Source organism: Chlorocebus sabaeus, chromosome 4 (genome assembly GCF_047675955.1).
Source record: "Chlorocebus sabaeus isolate Y175 chromosome 4, mChlSab1.0.hap1, whole genome shotgun sequence".
NCBI lineage: Eukaryota > Metazoa > Chordata > Mammalia > Primates > Cercopithecidae > Chlorocebus > Chlorocebus sabaeus.
In genome coordinates, this window is record NC_132907.1 from 84,900,047 (window position 1) to 84,922,914 (window position 22,868).

Consider the following 22,868-nt stretch of genomic DNA (forward strand, 5'->3'; position numbering starts at 1 on the left):
CGCGCCCGCTCGCCCCGCGCGGATCTACTCGCCGGGAAGGCGGCGCCGGTGGCGGCTGCTCTCGCTGCGCCCGCTCCCGAGCGCTGCTTTCCCGCCGCGGGTGGGCTTCGCAGCCCCTGGCCCGCTGCAGCCCCGGCCCTCCACCTTCCCTTTGCAAGGGAGGCCCGGCCAGTGTGGCTCATCCCGGGGCGCTCCCCTCTCCCACCCGCGACTGCCCCGCGGAGCAGTCTCGGAAACCCAACTTTGCCACTTCGCGGGTCGTCTCTGCTGGGCGCGAACCTGCCCACTCACCGGTTGGCTACACGCTCGGGGACTGTTCTCGTGGCCCCCAAGCGGGTGCCCCCATTCTGGAGCGCAGCGAGTAGGGGGCGGCTCTGGGGAAGTGGCAGGGGGCGGCTGCAGCTGCTGCTTCCACTTCCCTAGCCAGGTGCTGAAGAGGATCCTCGGAGCCGCTCTGGCCCCAGGCACTGGATGACTGGCACCAGCGCGCCCCGCACCTGGTGAGCGACCCTCGCCCGATCCCTGCGTGGCCTTGGCCGGAGCCCCTGACCGCGCCGCTGGCCGGTACCGGGAGACTGCAGCCGTCGGCTGGTGGGTGGTGCCGATCTCGGGTGGGATCCATCAGCAAGCACCTGGGCGGGGGTTCCGCGTACAGGATTAGGACCACCGTCAGTCCGGGGGCGCCCACAGTTGAGCTAGTGCACGGGTTGGAAGTTTGTGTACCCGCCTGTGCCGAGGTCTGAGCATGGAGAGGTAAGGAGCCGGAGCGTCGCGGTGGGCGAGACGTGACCCCTGCCCAGCACCCGGAAAGGTGCGCACACTGGTCTGTGTCCGCACCCGCGCGCCTCCAGGCTCCCACTGCCGGCAGCCGGGGGCGGGGGACACGGAGGTCCGGACTTGGCGGTCCGGGAGCCGCCACCTCGCAGCCTCGCCGGCTTAGGCAGGTTTTCCTGCTTTCCTTACAGGGGAACCGGGAGGCGGTGGGACTTGGGCTCAACTCCGCCAAGCGTCTTGGTTAATGAAAGACACTAAGGCGGGGATGCAGAGGCCTGGGGAACCACCAGCCAGCTGGGCTGCAGCTAGGCAAGCGCCTTTCTCCAGGTATCCCTCCGCTGCTCCACAGATTTTACAAACCCTGGCTCAGGGTTTTGGGCCCCAGAGGGAACGGTTTTTCCCAAGATGTGCGTGGGAACAGTCGTGGAGGAGTGATTCCCCCGGCTCGCTCCCCGCGGCGCCCGGTGCCTGGCTTGGCGCGGTCACATCCTGGTTCCCTGGGCTTTGGCGGGAAGCGCCTTCACCTCCTAGCCCTTTGCTTGCTTTGTACCTGGACGCCGCGGCCAGAGTTGGGATTTAACTTTCCTGCGCCTGCGGCGTCCTCGGGATTCCCGGCAGGGGGCGCTGCGAGCGAGCGCTCTGAGGACCAAGCGCCACAGGCAGTTGCTGGGTCCTGGGCGAGTGGGCGGGAGTCCCAGGCAACAAACAGCAGAACCGGGCAGATCTTGTAGTAATTTCATTTTGGGGGCCGGGGGTTGGGGGAGCTGATCCGGTGGCTATAGAGAGCTGTCAGCCTTGCTAGAAGAGGGGACAGGAAAGGTGGCGGCCAGACATAAGTGCTCTAACTAGAAAGGTCTCTTCCAGAGAAAAAGATCCCTGTAAACTCTTCCTTGTCTGGACATCTGTCTTCCTTGTGACTGTTGCATTTACTCAGAAAGAAATCGAAATTGAGGGAAGATAGCGTGAGCTTTGTTTCATACCGTTCTGCTTTTTAGGGGTACTTTAGTTAACACATCATGAGTCACAAATGATTGTTCTAGTTCGTTTTGAAGAAAGAGAAGTTTTACGTCTAGCTTACCCAGAAGAGCTCTATCCTAATGGCTGAGTTTGGAATCAGCAGATATGTTATTAATTATAGAGGTAGTCTATTCATAAGGAGACAGAAACACAAAACCAGACTTTAATAAGAAAGATTTTTTAATACCTAATTAGGATTGCTAAATTTGTTGCTAATTAATGCCAGTTTCATTATTTTAGAGAGTGTAATGTTTATCCTGACCACTTTATACAACTTCAGTTAAGGTGGATAATACCTTTAAGTTATGTATAACTGAAATAACTTTCTTGTCTGTGCCTGTATTTACACCAAAAGAAACATGGATTTTTTTTCCCTTCCAAAAGATTTCTTTTTCTATGTTTTTCATGAAAAACCAGCCCTAAGTGTAACTGTTTGGTTCACTTGAAACACAGATGTTTTTTTCCTTGAGTTTCTTTCTTTTAAAAACTTTGGTTATAGAAGCTTGCTCATCCACGTTGCTCCGTGAGGTCATGCTAAGCGTTTGTATACACATTGAAGCGTGGGGGTGACAAACTGACATCTATTTTTATGTGCTTTTAGCCAATATGTACTTTTATTAACAGGGAGAAGACAGATGATGCTAATCATTTGATGTCTTTTGTGAATTGCACCTACTCATTTGGTTGTTGTAATGTCAAACAGCTGCGAGATCCCTGCTGAGAGCAAACGCTTTGGTCTCCTGGGTGGTAAAGCTTGTCTCTGTCCAAAAGAAATTTTTGAGATGTTCAGAATTTGGTTAAAATAGGCCTGTGTTCTTCACTGCCGTTTCCCTTTACAATGATTTCATCACGTGTCTTGCGAGAATGAAACACAGAAACTTATAGCACCGAGGCTGTTAAAACGTATTGACCACGAGACCAAAATAAATACAAACACGTTTATACAAACTTCTGCATAAATTTTAGAGAGTCAGGGGCCTTCTGAAGCCCCATCCGTGGATTTGCAGTAAGAAATTTAGTTCCAGAGTCATGTTAGCCTCTTGCTGAAGGACAAATGTTACAACCAACAGGCCCTTCTCTGTGCTGTGTGCTAGGGGCCCAAAAGAACAGATGCCAGCTCTTTGGGGACGACGTCAGATGCTCCTGATGTTAGAGAGAGCTGCGTATCTGAATCGTGACACAGTTTTACTTAACTTGGTGATGAGTTTTAAGAATTTCCAATGATTTCTTTTTTGGTCATAAAGTCATTGAAACTGAGTCTTTTCTTTTGATATAGGAAGATGTGGAGGAGGAGCAGAAAACCTTTGCTAAATGTCCAGCCAAAAGTATAAAGGCATTGTATTATGTAGACAAGTAATCATGAACTCTACAATTGACTAACATCAAAAACCCATCCCAATGAAGAGGTTTGAGTTACAAAGCAGATGGTGTGCAAGATAGAACAAATGAGTTTATAATATATCCCAGTCAAGGAATCCATTTTTATAGTAGTATATGTACAACTATTTGAGTACAGCAGCCCTACTTCCTGCAATAAATCCTCCATAATTCTTGATTCTAAAATTATACCAATTTCGTATTTTAAACTGTTTCTGCAATTGTTGCTATAGTTACCCAGACAAATTGCTTGGGGTATAATTATACCAAGGTGACAAGTTTTTATGTGTTAAATAATATTTAAAATGTAAATTATGGTGTCTAACAAATTGAGTTACAACTCAGTACAAAGTGTCTAAAGTGAAACCTTGTAGGTTTCTGCTCACCTGCATCTACTTGCAAATTTGTATCAAGAAAGTTAACTGTTTTCCTGAATCATAAAATGAGCGTCTATAAGTACTTTCCGTTGTCTTGAGTACAGTTGACAACATAGATAATTTCACGTATGTTCTCAGCAACCTTTTAAAATTGAGATGCAGAAGTTTGGTTGAAAATTAGGCTTTTATCACTCTGCTGCCCTGCAGACATGATCTGTTATAGATAGGGGGCAATCTCCTGTTTCCAATTCCTGTATAGATTGGGAGCAACTTGGGGATAAATTCAGCGGGTGAGATGTGGTTGCTGGGAAGCACTTTGGAGAAACAGATGTGGGTATGCTTGGTAAATATACAGCGTATTTTTCAGATGAACTTTTTAAAGAATTGGTTATCCAGATATACAAAATCAATTTCTGATAGGGAGAAAAGAAGAAAAAGCAAAATTAAAGTAAGCTAGAATAGACATAGATAAACTTTTCAATATAAATGAGCCTACTCAAAACTTGCTTTGATTCAAAATTGAAGCCAAATAGAACAAAACAAATGAAAACTTGATCCAAGAGAAGGTATTGGATAATAGGTAATCTATTTCAACATAGGAGTATTGACACAATCTTTGCCAACTAAAAGACTGTATAGCTAAGAAAACCTGGCTGTCCATTTCACAGAGTATTTTGAAGCCAGGCAACTTCAAAAACAAGTCATATTTCACCTTGTGTGTGAAATTTTAAAAAAAGGAGTAACCCAACAGTGGGCTCAAGAACAGAAAATTTTCCCAAAGGAATTGCTGTTGTCATCTTCTTTCTTCTCCTTTTTTGGTCCAAGATTAATGGTTGTTTGACAAGAGCAAAGACAAGCACACTTTATTTCCCTTTCCTACATTTTAAAATGTACTGACATAGTATTATTGTATTTGGAAAAAATAAAATCATTCTATTTTTAAACTCTTTTTTTCCTTACTGGTTTCCTAGAATTGGTTTCCTGATTAACACTTGGGGAAAAAAAAAAAACTATTTTAAAAAAGAATAAGTTTTTTAGAGGATGAATTTCTTTTGTTATCGAAAGGTCACAAGCCCACTAATCTTTTATCTTCCCATCTTCTACCCATTATTTGTCACTGAATTTCTGTAGAATTGGCTAACCTAGGGTTCATGTAGAATAATGAAGGAGTATACACTGGAAAAATGTTATTTTATGTTACATTTTTATGTACAATTGAGTAAATCATACTACTGCAATAGGTAATTCAATGACAGATATGTATGATAAATAACCAGTAGAGTGATTCTATCAGAAGCCAACTCTATTGGAGAAATAATGCTGTATTTGCTGAGATGTGAAATTAAAGAAGTTATAGGCGAGTGACAATCAGGATAGCACAAGGACAAATTGTTCACAGAAAATCGAGCCTCTTTCAATCAGTTCAAATCCACCCAATGTTTGGCAACAATGTATGATGTACCCATGGAAAGAAAAACAGAGTCAAGGAAAGCAACTAAGAAAAAAACAATTGCTAAGCAGTTTCCTGTGATCTGTCTACAAAATCATAAAACCAAAACTTCTATTCTCCTGAATCACAGGAGAGATGGCATTCCTCGCAAACCGACTTCAAATAAAATTCCACACAGAGAGCTTTTCTTTCTGTAAAAACAAAACAACAAAACAAAACTGGAGATGTGACACATCTTGCAGAAGGCCCCCAAAGCTGTTCTGAGCCAGCTACCAAGGCAGCTGACTCCTGCCGGTGCCCCCAGACCTGCTGTGGAAAGAGAACACGTCGGAGACCGGGGACATTTGTGTAGGCATCCTGTAACCAAATGCATTTTAGAATCACAGCTGGCTTCTGTGACTCTTTTTACAGGACTGAGATTTAGGTTTGTTGTAAAACTACTGATTTTCTTTCTTTTTTTTTTTTTTCTTTGTTTGGAGACAGAGTCTTGCTCTGTCACCCTGGCTGGGGTGCAGTGGCATGATCTCGGCTCACTGCAACCTCTACCTCCTAGGTTTAAGCAATCCTTATGCCTCATCCTCCCGAGTAGCTGGGATTACAGGTACGTGTCACCACACCTGACTAATTTTTTATATTTTTGGTAGAAACTCCTGACCTCAAGTGATCCACCCTCCTTGGCCTCCCAAAATGCTGGGATTACAGGCGTGAGCCACCGTGCCCGGCCTGATTTTCAAGTTAAGAACACTGTTTGTAAGTGGCGGCATAAAGGAAAAATAATTGCTCAGGATGCTAAACTTCTTTGTGTAGCAGATATTATAATGAAGCCATTGTTCATATGGGTTGACGAGTGAATATAAACTAAATATGTTTGTCATATAAATTCCTAACTCTGGCCTTGACTTTAGAGGAAAGTTAGTATTGTAGGAGAGCTGGGTGGAATGATGAGCAGAAGCCCATGGTTTAATAAAGTTGCTTGCCTGACTGGGCAGGGCTGTGGGAGAAGCCTCCTCGTTGAATTAGGTGCTCGCTGACAGTGGGGGATCCTGAGGGGACGACTCTCCTGCTGTGCTGGAGAGATGCCAGCAGTGGTGGACGGATTCATGGCCAGAGAATGGGTGGTGTGGGTGGGAGTGGTTGACAGAGTGTAACTGTACCTTTGTGACTCATGGAATTGGGCAAAAGCTCTGTAAGGACCCTGAACACAGCGGTTGGACCATCCAGATGGCCTTGAAGATGACCAACGGCCAGGGGTGGGTCAGAATCCACATCCGTGTCAGCTCGATGGCTGCTCACTGAGCCCTGTCTTCAAGATGAGGAAAAGCGGAGGTGAAGACAGTGAGGAGGGAGGATTTCTCTTCAAGAATGGCCAGCAATATGCTCGATTACAAAGGAAGGGCCTCAGAATGATCATTCAAAACACGCTGCCTGAACAAGGATCTGGAGAACCATCTGAGGGAAGAAGACAGATGCCCGGGAATTTGCATGCAGTGACAGACCCATGCCTGCTAAGTTGGGGTCTGCAGCTTCTCGCATTGATGCTGCTTGCCTTCAGATGGGTCTCTGTGCCTGAGACCTGCTGTGGGGGTGGAATCTTCAGTTGCAGGAGGGATATGCACCCGAGGCTGGGAACTAGGGAGAGTCCTGTGTGATCCTGGCTCTGGGACCAGTCTTCACTGCTGCCACAGTCCCTCCTTTCTGCCTCCAGCCCCACCCACCTTGCAGCTAGCCTCCTGGCCTTTGCCTGTCCTCTCCTACTTGGAATGCTTTCTGACCACTCTCCCAGGAGGCTCACTGCTAGCAAGTCCTGCTGCCTTGAGATCTTTGTTCAAGCATCCCCCCTTCAGAAAGGTGCTCCAAATAGCATGGGAAATAGCCCTGCCCCCCTTTTCTCTTGTCCTTTAGACTCTTCTTTTTCTCTGCGTATCTTTTTTTTTTTTTTTTTTTTTGAGACGGAGTCTTGCTCTGTCACCCAGGCTGGAGTGCAGTGGCGTGATCTCAGCTCACTGCAACCTCCACCTCCTGGGTTCATGCCATTCTCCTGCCTCAGCCTCCGGAGTAGCTGGGACTACAGGCGCCCGCCACCATGCCTGGCTAATTGTTTGTTTGTTTGTTTGTTTGTTTTTGTATTTTTAGTAGAGACGGGGTTTCACCATGTTAGTCAGGATGGTCTCAATCTCCTGACTCGTGATCCGCCCGCCTCGGCCTCCCAAAGTGCTGGGGTTACAGGCGTGAGCCACTGCGCCCAGCCTTCTCTCCATATCATTTTGCACAACTCCACACACTGCCTTTATTTCTTAAAGTCTTTCACAGATACAGAATGTCAGCTTAGGAGACCATGAGACTGTTTTGTTCATTAGCTGTGTTGTCAATGGTGCCTAGAACAGTGCCTGGAATGCAGAAGGCTCTCGGGCCATCTTGGGTGAGTGACTGAATCAACAAATACCCTTAGATACTATGTATATGGTATCAACTGCAATAGAGTCTACTGAGAGAGAGGACTAAGGCTTAAACAAGACTTTTTATTTGGAGAAAAATGTTCCAAATGCCTCCAAACTGATCTATTAGCACAGTCTTGAAATACAAATGTCTTTGTAAACTGGCAGGTGCAGGGGTGGGACAGGGACTGCATGTTTCCTATTTCCTAATACACGACGATTTGCACAGTAAGTTAGTACTTGTTAAATGAATTGATGACCTTGCATGACATGGAGATTAGCATAAATATAATTTCTGTGTACAGATTGAATATTGCTAATCAAAAAATCGCAATTCCACAATGCTTCAAAATCTGAAACTTTCTGAGCACCAACATGACCCTAAAAATGCTGATATATATAATGCAAATATTCTAAAATCTGAGAAAAATCCCAAATCTGAAATACTTCTGGTCCCAAGCTTTTTGGGTAAGGGATACTTAACCTGTATTAAAACATTGAAAAATTGAAATTCAGGGATGTTTTATTTCAAACAGCACCCTCCCCTCCAAGCACACAAATTCCAGGGAACATATTGGATCCTTATTACGTATGTTTACATATTACAGAGATTTTAGACATCCTAGAATATTTTTAAAATATGGCAGGCTTTTTATTATAATTCCGAGATCAGGCTAATAAGCCTAGTCATGTAGTTGGATTTATAGATTTAATAAGTTGAAACAGAAGAATGGGTAAACAAAATGTGGTCTATCCCTACAATGGGCTACTATTCAGCAATAAAACAAATGAACTCTTGATATATGCCGCAATATGTGTGAACCTCAAAACCTTACGCCAAGTGAAGGAAGCCGGTTACTGAAGACCACACACCATATATTTCCATTTATAGAGATGCCCAGAAAACGCAAACCCATAAAGATGGCAGGCAGGTTAGCGGTTGCCTGGGGCTAGCAGTGGGAACTGGGCGTGACAGCAGATGGGCAGCCCAGGCCTTTTGGGCCTGATGGAAATGGTAAGAAACTGGACTGTGGAGATTGTCGTACAACTCTGTACATGTACTAAAAATCATTAAATTGTACACTTACAATGAGTACATTTTACGGCATGTAACATATACCTCAATAAAACTAGTTTTAAAAAAGAAAATTCTGGACATCATCCCTAAAATTAGAGTAAATTAAACTGCCAGTGGCCTAAATACGAGTCCTGCTGTGTCTACTGGGAAATGTATTCTGTGTTTCCATTACTTTTACAAAGCTTAGCGCCAGGGCTAGTGGGTGCTGGGATGAGCACATTTCTTTGATACGGAGGCACTTTCTTCCTGGGAAGTCTATCTGAGCTGTGATCTCTATTATGAAAACAAGCAAACTTAGGTTGTTTCCGGGTGAGACAATATAACCAGATTAAATCAATTAAACTCAGCCAGCCTCGCTGCTGAATGTTGGGTGTGCCCCAATTCCCAGTCATTGTTTAGAGGATACCCCTCTGCCCATTTTATCATTTCATGGGCATAGCTCAGGGGGAGCATCTTTGACAACACAGAATCTCGTGGTCTCATTAGAGCTACAGAGTCTGGGACTCCTAGCATCATTCTGTTCAACAAACGAGGTTGCTGTCCTTTGATGGGGGAGAAGCTCCCGATGCCTGCTTCTGTGTCCTTGTACACTCTCTTAGCAAGACCTTCACTGCAGCTGGAGAGGCAGGTAACTTCTGACATCCAGAACCAGTGGTAGAATGCAGATTTTTAAATGCCCAGAGCCTGAGTATTTAAAGATGAGTGTTTCTGCCCCCGCCCCCCAACCTTAGAAAGAGAAGAATCAAATAATTGCTTCTAGCTCTTCTGATTCTGCTTTGGCACATTTTGCAGTTAAAATGCAAAGCTGAATGTAGGTTTTGGGTAGAGATACATACAAATTGCCTCTCATTTCATTGCTCCACTGTTTTCTCTGGGTAGAAGTGAGTGTCTTTAGCTCTCCCACCTTGTTTACTGCACCTTCCATCTGTTTAGGGTGTTAAAATCCTCTCTGCCTCCTGCCACAGGCTTCCTCAGTTCTCTTGTGGGCACCTTGCTTTCCCCACACCAGTTGGTTTCCACATAGTGGCTTTCTGTGGGAGTGTTTACTTTGGCACAGGTGGTCCACGGTCCAGATACACCCAGCATGGCTTTTGGGATGTGGTCCAGGTTAGCTGGCCTTTAGCACTCATATGCATTTCTCCATTGGTAATAGAGTATTTTTTTATCCAGTCCTGTGATGCTTCAGGTCAGCATTTTCATAGCTCCTAATTTCTTCAGTCTTTCTAGTTACTTGTTCACAAAAATGGAGATCAACAGTGTTTTAAGTTCTAGTGCAATAGCTTGATTGACTGTTTGCCAGGGTCATTTCTGACCAGCTCACTTTGAACTTGCCTCTTCCCAAACATGAAGCCTAGCTTACAAGCAAATTAAGAGTAACATTTACAGAACGACCATGTTTTTCTATTACCAATCCTAAATTATTACCCTTCATCAGCGGTAAAGAGTTATTTATGAGGATGCACTAATATTTCCTTCCACTGATTAGATGGCAGTGGGGTGGGTGACATTTTCATCTTTCATACCACTTTTGATGGTTTTGGTTAGTCGATAAAATACTGTTTAGGTGGGTACTTTTTGTGGTTTGGTTTTGTTTTCTTTCGTTTTCAACAAGCTAATGTTCTCTAGATTTCCAGGATAATTAATTAGCCATTCAGTTAAACAGACTGGCTGGTTACAAGATTGGAAAAATGTCTGTGTTAGCAGGGCAGATATTTAGTTTTGAAACAGAAGGATTAAGAAAGCAAGGGCATTTTCTCGTGTTTTAAAATCTCCTTTAATCATAGATTTGTATTGGTTCTGGTAGCTTCAGTTGATCATAATTAAAGCAGCTAATAGTGTTATGTACAGAATTATGTGAAGACATTGTCGTAAGTGGATAAAATGTATTAGACCATTTTTTAAAAAATGATTTCTACTTTTTCTAAGCATTTTCCTTTCTGAAAAGCATCCAAATGTTAGCCGCCAATATTGATTTTGGACACTCTAAGATGTATGGGATTTTAACTTTATTCTGGCAGGCAAGAAGCTAGGGAAGGGCCTCGAATGTTCACTTCACAGCTTGGCAGGGTGCCCATGTCCAATGCCTCGTGTCTGCAGCACCTCCTGTCCTCCTGTCACTGTTCTGAAGTTTAAAATCAGAATATCTTTGCCAGTGTGTCAGTGAAGAGAAACCTTATTGAAGCTCGAGCCTAGGAGTTAAAGATAGACATTGTATTTAAGTGTAATATTTCCAGGCTGTAAACATAAAAGAAAAATGGTGTTTTACAGAGCAGGGGTCCATTGTCAGATATTATTGAGCCTTTGCCCAGGACACGGTGTCTGGATGATCTAAACTGGAAAGGGGAATCCTGGACTGCAGTTTCCTGTCTTTTGTTTGTTTGTTTCTTTGTTTTGTTTTCAGACGGAGTCTTGCTCTGTTGCCCAGGCTGGAGTGCAGTGGTGTAATCTCGGCTCACTGTAACCTCTGCCTCCCGGGTTCAAGTGATTCTTCTGCCTCAGCCTCCCAAGTAGCTGGGACTACAAGCATGCACCATCATGCCTAGCTAATTTTTGTATTTTTAGTAGAGACAGTGTTTCACCATGTCGGTCAGGCTGGTCTCGAACTCCTGAGCTCAAGTGATCCACCCACCTTGGCCTCCCAAAGTGCTGGGATTACAGGCATCAGCCACTGTGCCCGGCCTCCTGTCTTCTTGCACAGGGCTGCTCTTCAGATACCCTTTAGTGACTTTCCCCCATCTATCAGAGGAATTTTCCTTTTCCCCCTCCTTATCATTATCCTCCTCTGGTTAATTTCTCTGCTAAACCAAAATAATTTTAATTATTATGCTCCTTGTTCACCAGAAAGTTTTGAGCCAAGCCGTCCTCCCCCAAACCCATGTCAAAGTGGTTGCACCAGGTTTTGTGCCCTGTATCTGATATTATCAGGTGTCTCTAAGCATCTGGCTGCTCTGCTGTGGGACTCAGCCTGCTGCTGCTATGATGGGAGCAGAAGCACATGTCCTTTTTCTCCTAGTCTTGTTCCTGGGTGATTTCATGTTGGCGCCTACAGATGGGACCACATCTAAGTCAGTTCTGAGTATGACAGGCATGTATGGCTATTCAGTTACATCCCGACGTCTGCGTCACATTGGATGCTGCTCTCCAGCTTGGGAAGAGCCAGCATCTGCCCATGGGGTAACTCTCTCCTGGCTTGCCGCACGGCAGTAGAGATTCCCTCCCTTCTTCAGTCCTGGTTCCTGGTGGGAAAAATCTGGAGTCTCTTAAAGATTTAAGAGACTCTTAAAGCCCCCCTTAAAGGCCCCCCTCTTCTCCACCGTTGAAGCACTCTCGCTTCCTTCGCCTCCTTACACCCCAAAGGTGGTGCTGAGCAAGTGGGAAGACCTGAACCCAACCCAGGTGGTTGAGTTGAAAGTATTCCCACTCTGCCGATCCACTCCTCCCCTACATTTTTTTTTTAACAATGCATACTTTAGTATTTTTTCTAAAGCTTTCTTCACCTAAGAATGTCACACTGAATGTCTGTTGTGCAGCAGTCATGGGTGGGTTGGGAGAGCGGAGGTGAGAGTTGGGAAGGAGGGGCCCCGTATAGAGAGAGCATCTCAGCGCGTCCAGGCAGCACATCTTGGCTGTTGCAGCTTTCCACGCTGACTCCGAAAGTCAGGCCTGGAGCCAAATTTACTTTCCGTCTGCCAGCAGTGATGGAATTCCTAGGTTCTATCACCAGCTTGCGAAAAGAAATCATTCAGGAAACTGCAAGCTGGCAAGTAAGAATCCCAAAGATTCATTCACTTGAAAGCTTACGCCTGCGAATGTTATTTAACTTTGAACGGTGTTTCCAGGCCCACCTGCAGAGTTTCCAGCTCCCTGAGGTTTGTCTTGGTGCAGAGGAAAGCCCTTAAGGATTCCCAGCGAGGATCTTCAGGATGAAGCTGGGAGGTGGGAAGAGCAGAAGGGCTTTCCCGGGGCTCACACCTCATTCAGCTGTGACCCAAGACTTTGTGCCGTCAGGTTCCTCTCTAGAACTTCAAGGAGTCAATGTAGGTGCTTGGACTTTAGTTCCTGAAGTCATACACAAGTCAGGACAAGAGTCAGGCTTCACTGTGGTCATGTGCCCTGTCCATTGAAATCCTGAAAGACATTTTTAAAGGGAGTATCTATTGAGGAATTGTCTATTGTGGTAGGCTGAAGGAAATCAATGTTTTGAACTCGGACTATGGCTAGAGGAGAAGGCTGACTTGCCCAATGTAAACCCCACATAAAATTCTAAACAACCCCCGCCCCATGCTGCCCAGGCCATTGCCACTGCTCTGCCTGCAGAGTAGCCATTCTTCTATTTTCTTTGCTTTTAATAAACTTGATTTGACTTTATGGACTCACCTTGAATTCTTTCTTGCACGAGGTCCAAGAACTCTCTCTTGGGGTCTGGATCGGGACCGCTTCCTGGTACCACAATGTTCCATGAGGATGCAACACTAGCTGGCCTGCTCCTCAGAGTGGGCTCCATCGTGGCCCTTAATAAGTCCTGGCTGCAAGATCACACCCAGGGATCTGTAATCAAGAGTCCTTTTAATTAGTGGTAGTCACACACGGACCTTAGTGCAGTTTTGAATTTGTTGCTAAGTGTTTTTCAATGAGCCTTTAATTTGTTGTTGTTTAATTAAAAGTGTATGTTCTCTGCAGAACGGGCTTTTGGGCCCACACTTCCTGCCTTGAGGTTTTTGGAGCTGGCCCTAAGTGGGGAGAATAAGCATCTTGACTGGGGGCGTGGCAGAGTCATCATTAAGAGTGGGGACAGAGGGTGCAATTAGTGAATTACTCATAGTGGGGCCTCCTGTGGGAGGCCCTCAGGGCCCAGTGGCCTTTGTGGATTCTTCTTTAATTGCACTTTTAAGTGGACACACAGTTGGCTACTGGGTTTAATTAAGCCTGCAGGGCTAATATGAACACAAATCAAAAGCAGGTTAGGGAAGGCTGCTTTCTTGAAAGTGTATAGGGTCACTCGCTTTTATCTTTGTTCTTCTTCAGGTGAGTGCTGGTGTATCTTTTTCAACACAGCTGTTAGGGTTGACTTTGACTTCTGCTGGTTTGCTGTTTTGCTTGATACTTGCAGTGGCCCAAATATGTTGCAGTTTATGTCTGATGTTTTAAAAACCCATGAGGAAGGGGGCCACGGGTTCCAACTCACTCGATCTTTTGTGTCTTCCCTATGTGTGGGAAGAAAAAGTTTTTGTAGATATATTTATAGAAAAGAATTTGACCTTAGACTTTTCAGAATTGGGAGAAGGCTAAAGGAATTTGTATAAAGACATAATTAGAGGCACATAGGAAACTTCTAAAGTCTGCGTGTTTGAAATGCTTTGCTTTTCTGAGCCATTGGGAGTTTATTAGCTGTTTCTTTTTCCCACATTAACTTTCACGTGATTAATTGGATTTACTTAATTAAATGCTCCATATTTAAGTAGAGTGGAGGCACAGGGAGTATTCTGCAAATAGTATCAATTGTTCATATTGAATATTTTAGGTGAACATTTTATACCTAAAATATACAATATGGTCTGCTTATACTTGGAGAGAAGACATTGAATTCTATATTTATAATCTTTTACTGTGTGTGTAACCTTTTACACTGAAGTGAAAGGTCTATTTTAAAAATCTTATGGACAACCTCAAAAATTCCGTATCATGAAATTCGACTCCTTTCCTGCATTCCAGAGGAGCAAGCCAATGCTGTAACTAGGAGCACGTCTCTGTTGATGCCACAGTAAGTTGAAATGTTCAGAAGGGTAGCTGGGCTATTTTTAACAAGTTCAAATGTATCCTGTGGTGGAATATTTCCAATGATCCAAAATTAGTGACAGTATCTTGGACACCACAGTATCATGGAAGCAGACGAACTGGCATTTTCAACATCTTCCAATTGTCAACAGAAATCTAACACTAGGATTGATGGCTTTGGCCAAACAATGCTTCATTCTTTGGAGAAAACAAAAGAATAACCTCTAATTGTGAGCATGGGGGTCGGAGGCTTTGGAATTAGGTGCTTGACAAAGTGAGCACTGCATGAAATTGGGAGCAGTTGCAGGCTGTTAGAAGATGCCAGTCTCTTGGTGGAAGGACCGTTAATACCTACCAGGGACATGTTTATTGTATTGGCAGGGAGCATAAAGGAGAACAGCTGAGGTTTTTCCCCCTCACTCTTCTCTTTTGTTTACATGAAAAACAGGGTCAAAGGAGAAGCCTGGTGGAGAAATGGCTTGGCTATCATGGCAGCCTTTTATCTGTGGAAAATAAAAGGAAGATACCATTGCCCTCTGTGAAAAGATCTGTGATAACACTTGTCCCCAGTCATTGGAGAGACAAACGACCATTTCTCTCTGGAAGAATTATATTTACATTTTCCCATGTCTAGAGATATACCTTCTTATTAAATGTACATGCAGGTCAGACACAGTGATTCACACCTGTAATCCCACACTTTGGGAGGCCAAGGCAGGTGCACCACCTGAGGTCAGGAGTTTGAGACCAGGCTGGCCAACATGGCGAAACCCAGTCTCTAATAAAAATACAAAAAAAAAAAAAAAAAAAAAAGAAAAGAAAAAAATTAGCTGGGCATGGTGGCAGGAACCTGTAATCCCAGCTACTTGGGAAGCTGAGGCAAGAGAAATGCTTGAACCCGGGAAGTGGAGGTTGCAGTGAGCTGAGATCACACTATTGTACTCAGCCTGGGCGACAGAGCAAGACTCTGTCTCAAAAAAAAAAAAAAGTTCATTGATTATTGTTTTTCCCTAAGGTTTTTGTTCACGTGTAAAGTAATCCATAGTTGATAAAAGGATGGGGGGATATTTAATGTCTTTCTTCTGACAAACACTTTCTGTTGTCCTAAACTGATATGGCAGATGGGATAGATTTGAGTCAAAGAAAGGGATATGGATTTGGTGAATTATCGTGCCTTGTTCATTGAATATAGACTGCCTCCAGGTTGACAAAAACATTCTATAGATTTCTAGAACCTGGAAGACACGGCTGAGGTTTTCCAATTTATCTCTTTGTCTACAGGTAGGTCTTTTTCTAAACTTCATAGAGAGACGGTCATCTATTATCTTCTTAGAGAGGGGCTTATGATGGCGTCCCATTATAACTTGGATCACTTGTTTGCTTTTAGTGTGTCTTGCTCCAGCAAAGATACTAGGGTAAATGGTAGCATTTGGTCTATGACGCAGGAGACTTACTAGAAACGTTCTCTGGGACACACCCTAGGCTCTGCCCTGGGAAGACAGTGTGTAGAGACTCGAGATGGTTTTTGCTCTTGCAGTATCGGTTTTCCAGTTGGGTGTCCCTTGTCCTGGCACGGATACCATTTTTGCCAGCATGCCTCAAGGACCCAAACCAATGCTGCAGGTTCAATTCAATAAAACCCTGAGGCTTTCCTAGGAACCTCAGGGCAGAACTGCAGTGACAGCAGGAGGGAGGAAGAGTAGGGTGTGGGACAGCGAATGACAGAAAGAGTCCTGTGTGTCTGCATGCCCTGATGGAGCTTCCTCACTTGCTGGGGCTGAAGGGAGCTTCAAAGGTACATGCCCATGTGGCACGGACACACTGTTGGTACTTGCCCAGGGCTCTGAGAGGAGCCTCCAGCTCAGGGTACACAGCCACATCCGTCAGACCACACAAAGCCAGGATGTGGGGTCTGCAGATATAGTTCCCTACGAATGTAGGTGGCCTGAAGATCAGAAATGGCCTCAAGAGTGCCCGAGAAATGATACAACTATTTACAGTCTTCCTTTTCAGGATCATAGGGAAGTTTGGAGCTGGCCACCTCTCTAGGACCTTGCTCTTGGGGCTGTTTCTGGTCAGAGTGCTTGATGCAGAGACCTTGATATCTGATGTGCTCGAGGTCTCACAAGGACTCCCACGCAAGATGCTTCCTGGAGTTTTTTTTAGGGACAAAACCCACGTTATTCATCTTTGTTGCAAGATGACCTTTTCCAGTGTTGAAAACACTTTGCAGTCAGGATAAGGAAAGGGAGGCTGACCTTTCTGGGAACGGAAGAGCCTCAGGATGTGAAGAGGGTACTTGGAGCTACAGCAGTTAGGTAACGAAGCTGCTTAGAACTCACTTCCAAGGAGGCTTCCCTGCTGACTGGCGGCACATTCTTGCCTCTCTCCCTCCGATTTCGTAGCTCCTTAGCATGGAGTTGGGGTTTCCTGGAAAGCTCCTTTCCCAGGTGATTTCATTGTGCAGGTCAAGATTCCTTGATTAACCTCTGAGCTCTGGAGAAGGATCTCTTCTCGCTTCTACTGCCCACTATAGATGCATCCTGAGTGCCGCTGAGGTCTGAGCTGAGTGGTCACAATGCCAAAGAGTATGCATTTCTCAAGATGTGGGCAAATGCAATCGATTAATCATTTCTCTTTACATAAGGGCTTGTGAACCAGAATAATTAACTTCTATTCTGTTTTCTTCTTTTTGTCCTTTTATGTAAATCTGAAAGAGAAGCACCTGGTTTGCGGATATATTTTGGCAAATAACTTTAAAAAAGAGAACATTTTATTATTTTTTTTGGTCAGTGTGTTGGTTGAGACTGGAAGAGTTTATAAACTATGTATGTAGTTTCTTTTTGGATGTTTAATTTGGATAAATATATTTATGCTGTAATTATCCGTCAAATTATGTGCAATCTCAAAATACTACATATAAAAATGTGAATGTCATTACAAGACGGGAACCTCAGAACTCAGCTGATATCACCAGCACCATGTGTAAGCACATTTCTTTTTTCTTTTTAACACATGATCTGTCCCTTCATGGTATAACTCAACACAGCCAACAGTTGCCGGCTTTGCTTGTGGAATGCATCTGTGGAAATGGTCGCATCTAACATGGCCAGAGGCAGCAGAGAGCCAAGGCAACAAAAGAATTATGCACAAATGTCCATTCTAACATGGCCCGCACACCTCCCTGGGGCTTCCCAGCCTCCGCCTTGCCTTTGCCTGCTCTTCGGAGCCTGTGCTGGCTGCTGAGCCTTGTCGAACACCAGCTATTGAGGCTTTTTCCACGTGACACCTTTCGGATCTAATGGTACTTGGGTTTCAGGGAACTATGCCTAGGGCTACAGGTCCAGTGATACAAGGGAGGATGAAAGAGGGGAGGATCTGGGTCTTCTAAGTATGGAGAGAAAATGTAATAGCTCAGGTTGCCAAAAAGGATTTTTATTCCACACTTCCTACCCCCACCCTCTTCCTGAGGAGCTTCAAGCAGAATGAATGAATAATAGGAAGCTAAGTTCATAGTTACTTTCAAATATACCCATGGGATATTATAAGGGTTTAAATACTAGGAGGAGTCTGGTATTTGAAAGCATGTTACTAGTTTATAATGTGAAGAAAAAAAAATTCTGGCCTCAGTTTAGTAGATGTCTTAATACTGCTGGCAGAGGCCTATAGGTCAATGTCTGAAATATTCCTGGCATAAGAAGATTACATGTTTTGTTTTGTTTTAATTGAAATATATTAGTAGCAATTTCAGCTCCGTAGCTCAGCATGACATAAAGGCCACAGTTCCATACCCAGAAGCTACTGGGAGGAGCTGTGCATCTGGTGGGTGTCCAGGCAGGGCAGGTCACTCTCTTGGCTTCCCAGGCAGGGGCAGGCTGCCCACAAGGGCTGGCCAAGTAGGATCCTGACCTCTAGGAAAGGTGCCGACAAGTCTGGCAGCTGGGGAGGAGGCTGTGGGGACTTCTGCTTCAGCCATGCAAGGCAGAAATGGTGAGAAGCAAAGCTGGCAGGTGGAGGTGGGTAGCCCTTTCACCCGAGGCTTGGCCACCATCCGTAGAGCACACAGCCACGGGTGGGTGGCAGTTCCTCAGACCTTGATGGAGCTGACAGCTGGTTGTGCTTTCAAAACTGGAAGGAGTGACGTGTGGTCATAACCAGAACCATCTGGATACAGTGCTACCACGGGCTCAGAATAGAAAATGCAGCTCTTCTGTCTAGCTCTATGGATTTCCCATAAGTACCAAGTCCTACAAATAAAATCACCATGACCTAAGAACCAGCTATCCCTAATAGGCCTGCCTGGTCTCTGGAGCCAGGTTCTCCTGAAATCTAGAGACTCCTGGCTCCCAGGTGAAACTTCTACCTGGGAATGTGAGCAAACAATGTAGTTCTCTTATCTTTTTCCCTCTTCCCAAAAGAAAATGCATTAAATTGGTAAACTCATTTGTTCTGGAGATCTTTTGCTATACAAAAAATTATCCCATCATTTAATGACTTAAACCTGCAATTTGTTATTATGTTTCACAATTCCTTGGGTGGACTGGGCTCAGCTGAGCGGTTCTCCTTGGGCCTCATGCAGTAGTAGTCACCTGGTATCCTGCCACATGGCCTCTCTCTCCTTATGGGATGGCATTGGCTTTGAGACTGGAAGTGGACGTTTCTAGACCCTTTAAAGACTGTGTCCAGGCCAGGCATAGGACCACTTCCACTGTATTCTACTGGTCAAAGCAGTCCTAGGGCTCAGATTCATGGGGTTGGAGAAAGAGTGCCCATGGATGGGCAAGTGGCAAATCACACTGCAGAAGAATTTGTGAGTGGGGAGACTGTGCTGAGGCCATCATGAAAAATGCCATCTCCCACCCAATTTCTCATGTTTAGTGAATAGGAACCCAGAAAATAAATGTGTAATCAGGGACCTGAACTTGTAGCCTGAAGCCAGGCTGCCCTAGGACTTCTTGGGGACCTTTGGTTGCTGATGGCTTGAGGGTTCGTTGCTAAAAAGACCATGGGAAGAAATTGCTACAGTGTAACTGAAGGCTGGCACCATTTTCTTTAGAAAATTGGGAGGAACTGTGTTCTAGGTCAGTCTCTCTAAGTAGATATTCATATTTTGCAAGCTGAAGTCTTTGCTAGGCAGTGGGAACTTGCCTAAGTTGATCATATTCTATTTCATTTATATAAAGACAATGTTTGGAAACTGACACATGGGCACATAAGGAAATGCAACATGCAAATGTCAAATTTACAAATTACAATATGGGCGATTTTTTCATAAAAATAGATATTTTTATTCTATGAAGAAGATTAGTTGCAGGATTTCTTTAAATATCAAGATCTTCTAAGTCTTTTCACTGTAATTATGAGGCAGCATAAATGTGGTTAGGTGAGCAGATTTTGGATCTGGGTTGCGGGTTTTGAAGCTCAGTCCTGCCCCTTGCTAGCTGTCAATCTCTCCATGCCCTACTTTGTCCAATTCTAAAATGATAGCAATAGTTCCTACCTCATAGGGGTTTTGCCAGCATTAGAAATTGTTAATGCATGTAAATTGCCTGTTCCATAGTGAGCACTCCATAATGTTAGCAAGTTTTACTGTTGTGATGATTCAAGAAATAGATATTCTTGTTGCCAGCTGAAGTGTGGTTTAATGTCTTTGTTCACTTAAAAGCACTTTGCAAAATGCAGTTGAGTCGCCGCCTCTGTTTGGTCACCTGCACAGGGATGCCCCCACAGAGAGCAGGAAGGAAGGTGAGAGGAAAAATTGGAATTTGCTAAAAGTAAAACCAGGGCTTGGAATTGTTGCTTGACTTTGCATAAGAGCAAACATCTCTTGATGGCAGGAAAAAAGAAAGAAGTGTGCTGGGCATCTTCTGCTTGTCCTTCCAGATCCTCCAGAGCCCTCTCCAGGCTCTGGACTGCACTGAAGTCTTGCTAGCCCTCTGCTTCTGGTTGGCTTCTTCCTATGAGGGACACAGAGAAGATGGGAGGTAGAAGGGCTTGTGCTCTGAGGGGTCTCCGAGGTCTGGCTGCATCCTTCGATGCGAGGCCTCAGAGCACCCTTGGGACCTGGTAAGTGCTCACTTCTCCCACCCTGTCAGGATTCACGATGACAGCTGGGCCCACTGTGACCAGCCCTGCCCCTGCACTATGCCTTGTGTTTCCCTGGCCTCTATCAACACTTTCCATCTTACACTCCCCTTACCACACCCAGGTGGAGTTTGCCATACAACCCTTATGAGACCCTGGCAAATGTCTGTCACCAAGATAATGACCATTAACATCAATTTTCAGTTGGTTTTCTGATTGCAAAAGGGAACAGCTTGAGAAATTAAAAACTCTAGCATCTTTTACTAAGTATGTCAAGAGCTATGTAGATGCATTGTCTTGTGAAGTCACTGACAGCCCAGTAGGGTGGGTAGTTTTCCCAGTTCTTGAATAGTCACCTAAAGACCACGAGTGCTGAAGCAACTTCCAGAATCCTGGCCCTCTGAGCATTGCCCACAGGCCCTGTCTCTCTGGCCATGGCAAAGAGTGAACTAGGGGACCTGAATGTACAGCTGTAGCCAAGCTGCTCCAGGGCTTCTCCAGACCTTCAGTTGCTGATGACTCAAGGGCTCATAGCTAAAAAGTTCATGAGAAGAAATTGCTGCAGTATAATTAAGGGCCAGCACCATTTCATTTAAAAAAAATTGGGAGCAAGTCTTTGCTATTGTGAATAGTGCCGCAATAAACATATGAGTGCATGTGTCTTTATAGCAGCATGATTTATAATCCTTTGGGTATATACCCAGCAATGGGATGGCTGGGTCAAATGGTATTTCTAGTTCTAGATCCTTGAGGAATCGCCGCACTGTCTTCCACAATGGTTGACCCAAATATCCATCAATGACAGACTGGATTAAGAAAATGTGGCACATATACACCATGGAATACTATGCGGCCATAAAAAAAGGATGAGTTCGTGTCCTTTGTAGGGACATGGATGCAGCTGGAAACCATCATTCTCAGCAAACTATCACAAGAACAGAAAACCAAACACTGCATGTTCTCACTCATAGGTGGGAATTGAACAATGAGATCCGGACACAGGAAGGGGAACATCTCATGCCGGGGCCTGTTGTGGGGTAGGGGGAGTGGGGAGGGATAGCATTAGGAGATATACCTAATGTAAATGACGAGTTAATGGGTGCAGCACACCAACATGGCACATGTATACATATGTAACAAGCCTGCACGTTGTGCACATGTACCCTAGAACTTAAAGTATAATAATTATAAAAAAATTGGGAGCAACTGTGTTCTAGGTCAGTCTCTCTAAGTAGATAATTCTGTCCTTGCAAGCTGAAGTCTTTACTGGGCAGTGAACAGCTGGTTTACATAATTAAAGGCACCTGTGAATTAGTTTTGATTAAAATCAATAAACTGTATGACCCTGTGACAGCTCTTATATATGTGGTTTTTTTTTTTTTTTTTTTTTTTTTTTTTTTTTTTTTTGAGACGGAGTCTCGCTCTGTCGCCCAGGCTGGAGTGCAGTGGCGTGATCTCGGCTCACTGCAAACTCCGCCTCCCGGGTTCACGCCATTCTCCTGCCTCAGCCTCCCGAGTAGCTGGGATTACAGGCGCCCGCCACCTCGCCCGGCTAGTTTTTTGTACTTTTTTTTTTAGTAGAGACGGGGTTTCACCGTTTTAGCCAGGATGGTCTCGATCTCCTGACCTCGTGATCCACCCGTCTCGGCCTCCCAAAGTGCTGGGATTACAGGCTTGAGCCACCGCGCCCGGCCATATATGTGGTTTAAGATACATTTAATGTCAGGTTGATAAACATGCACATATCTATTTAGCTATTAGTTTACTTACACACACATCCCACTTGGCTTTCTAGCTTAATGTTAAATATTTTTAAAATGCTTTTGGATAATTGAAGTAAATGGAAAAGAGGAGAACTTTCCTCATTCAAGCAAATTCTTCTCTACCTTTCAATATTTATAAATCCCTGGGAAACATTTGGTAGCAAGACTTTGCAGCTCGATGTACAATGCAAGCTTTATAGCAGATTATGTTTTGACTGTAATGTGTGGCCTATTAATGAAGAAGAAAAGGCTCCTTTTGATTACTTTTCTATTTGATAATAACCCCAAATGGATTCCCAACTCTAGAACTCTTTATAAATCTTTAAAATGTAATTACTGCAATCATTAATTATTCTTTATCATACAACCCTAAAAAGGGCCACAGAAATAGATATTCTGAATAATACAGTTTTTGCTCTAGACTCAATTATTTCACTTCTATTATAAATTAATTTTCCTAATGTAACTGTTCTATCATATTGTTTACATATCCTTCTATTGATTCATGCTTAAAGGAAAAAAAGATACAATTTCTCAGTCTGGTGTTGAACAAATTTTGATCTCTGAAACCTTATCAAAGTTTTCTCATTCTAGTCCTACTTTATGTGAGGTTTTTAGCAGGGACAGGGTCTGGAACCTAATGGGGGCATTTTGAGGTGTCCCAGTGATTGGGGATGCTCCTGGTATTTGGGTCCCAAAGGCCAGTACAGCCATTATCATCCTTGCCATCCCTTGGGT

At 44.4% G+C, this 22,868-nt stretch overlaps 1 protein-coding gene across 3 annotated transcripts in view; it reads left to right on the top strand.

Moving 5' to 3' along the window:
* The first annotated feature begins 16 nt into the window (after positions 1–16).
* The window catches only part of SEMA5A (semaphorin 5A), a 504,887-nt gene continuing 482,035 nt past the window's right edge, over positions 17–22,868 (top strand). For 2 of the 3 annotated variants that reach the window (XM_007961192.3, XM_007961194.3), the window contains exon 1: positions 17–500. The gene's annotated coding sequence lies outside the window, so the exon portion shown is untranslated. Of the gene's footprint in view, positions 754–22,868 lie in introns of all 3 variants that reach the window. The other variant, XM_073014841.1, reaches the window with a different exon arrangement.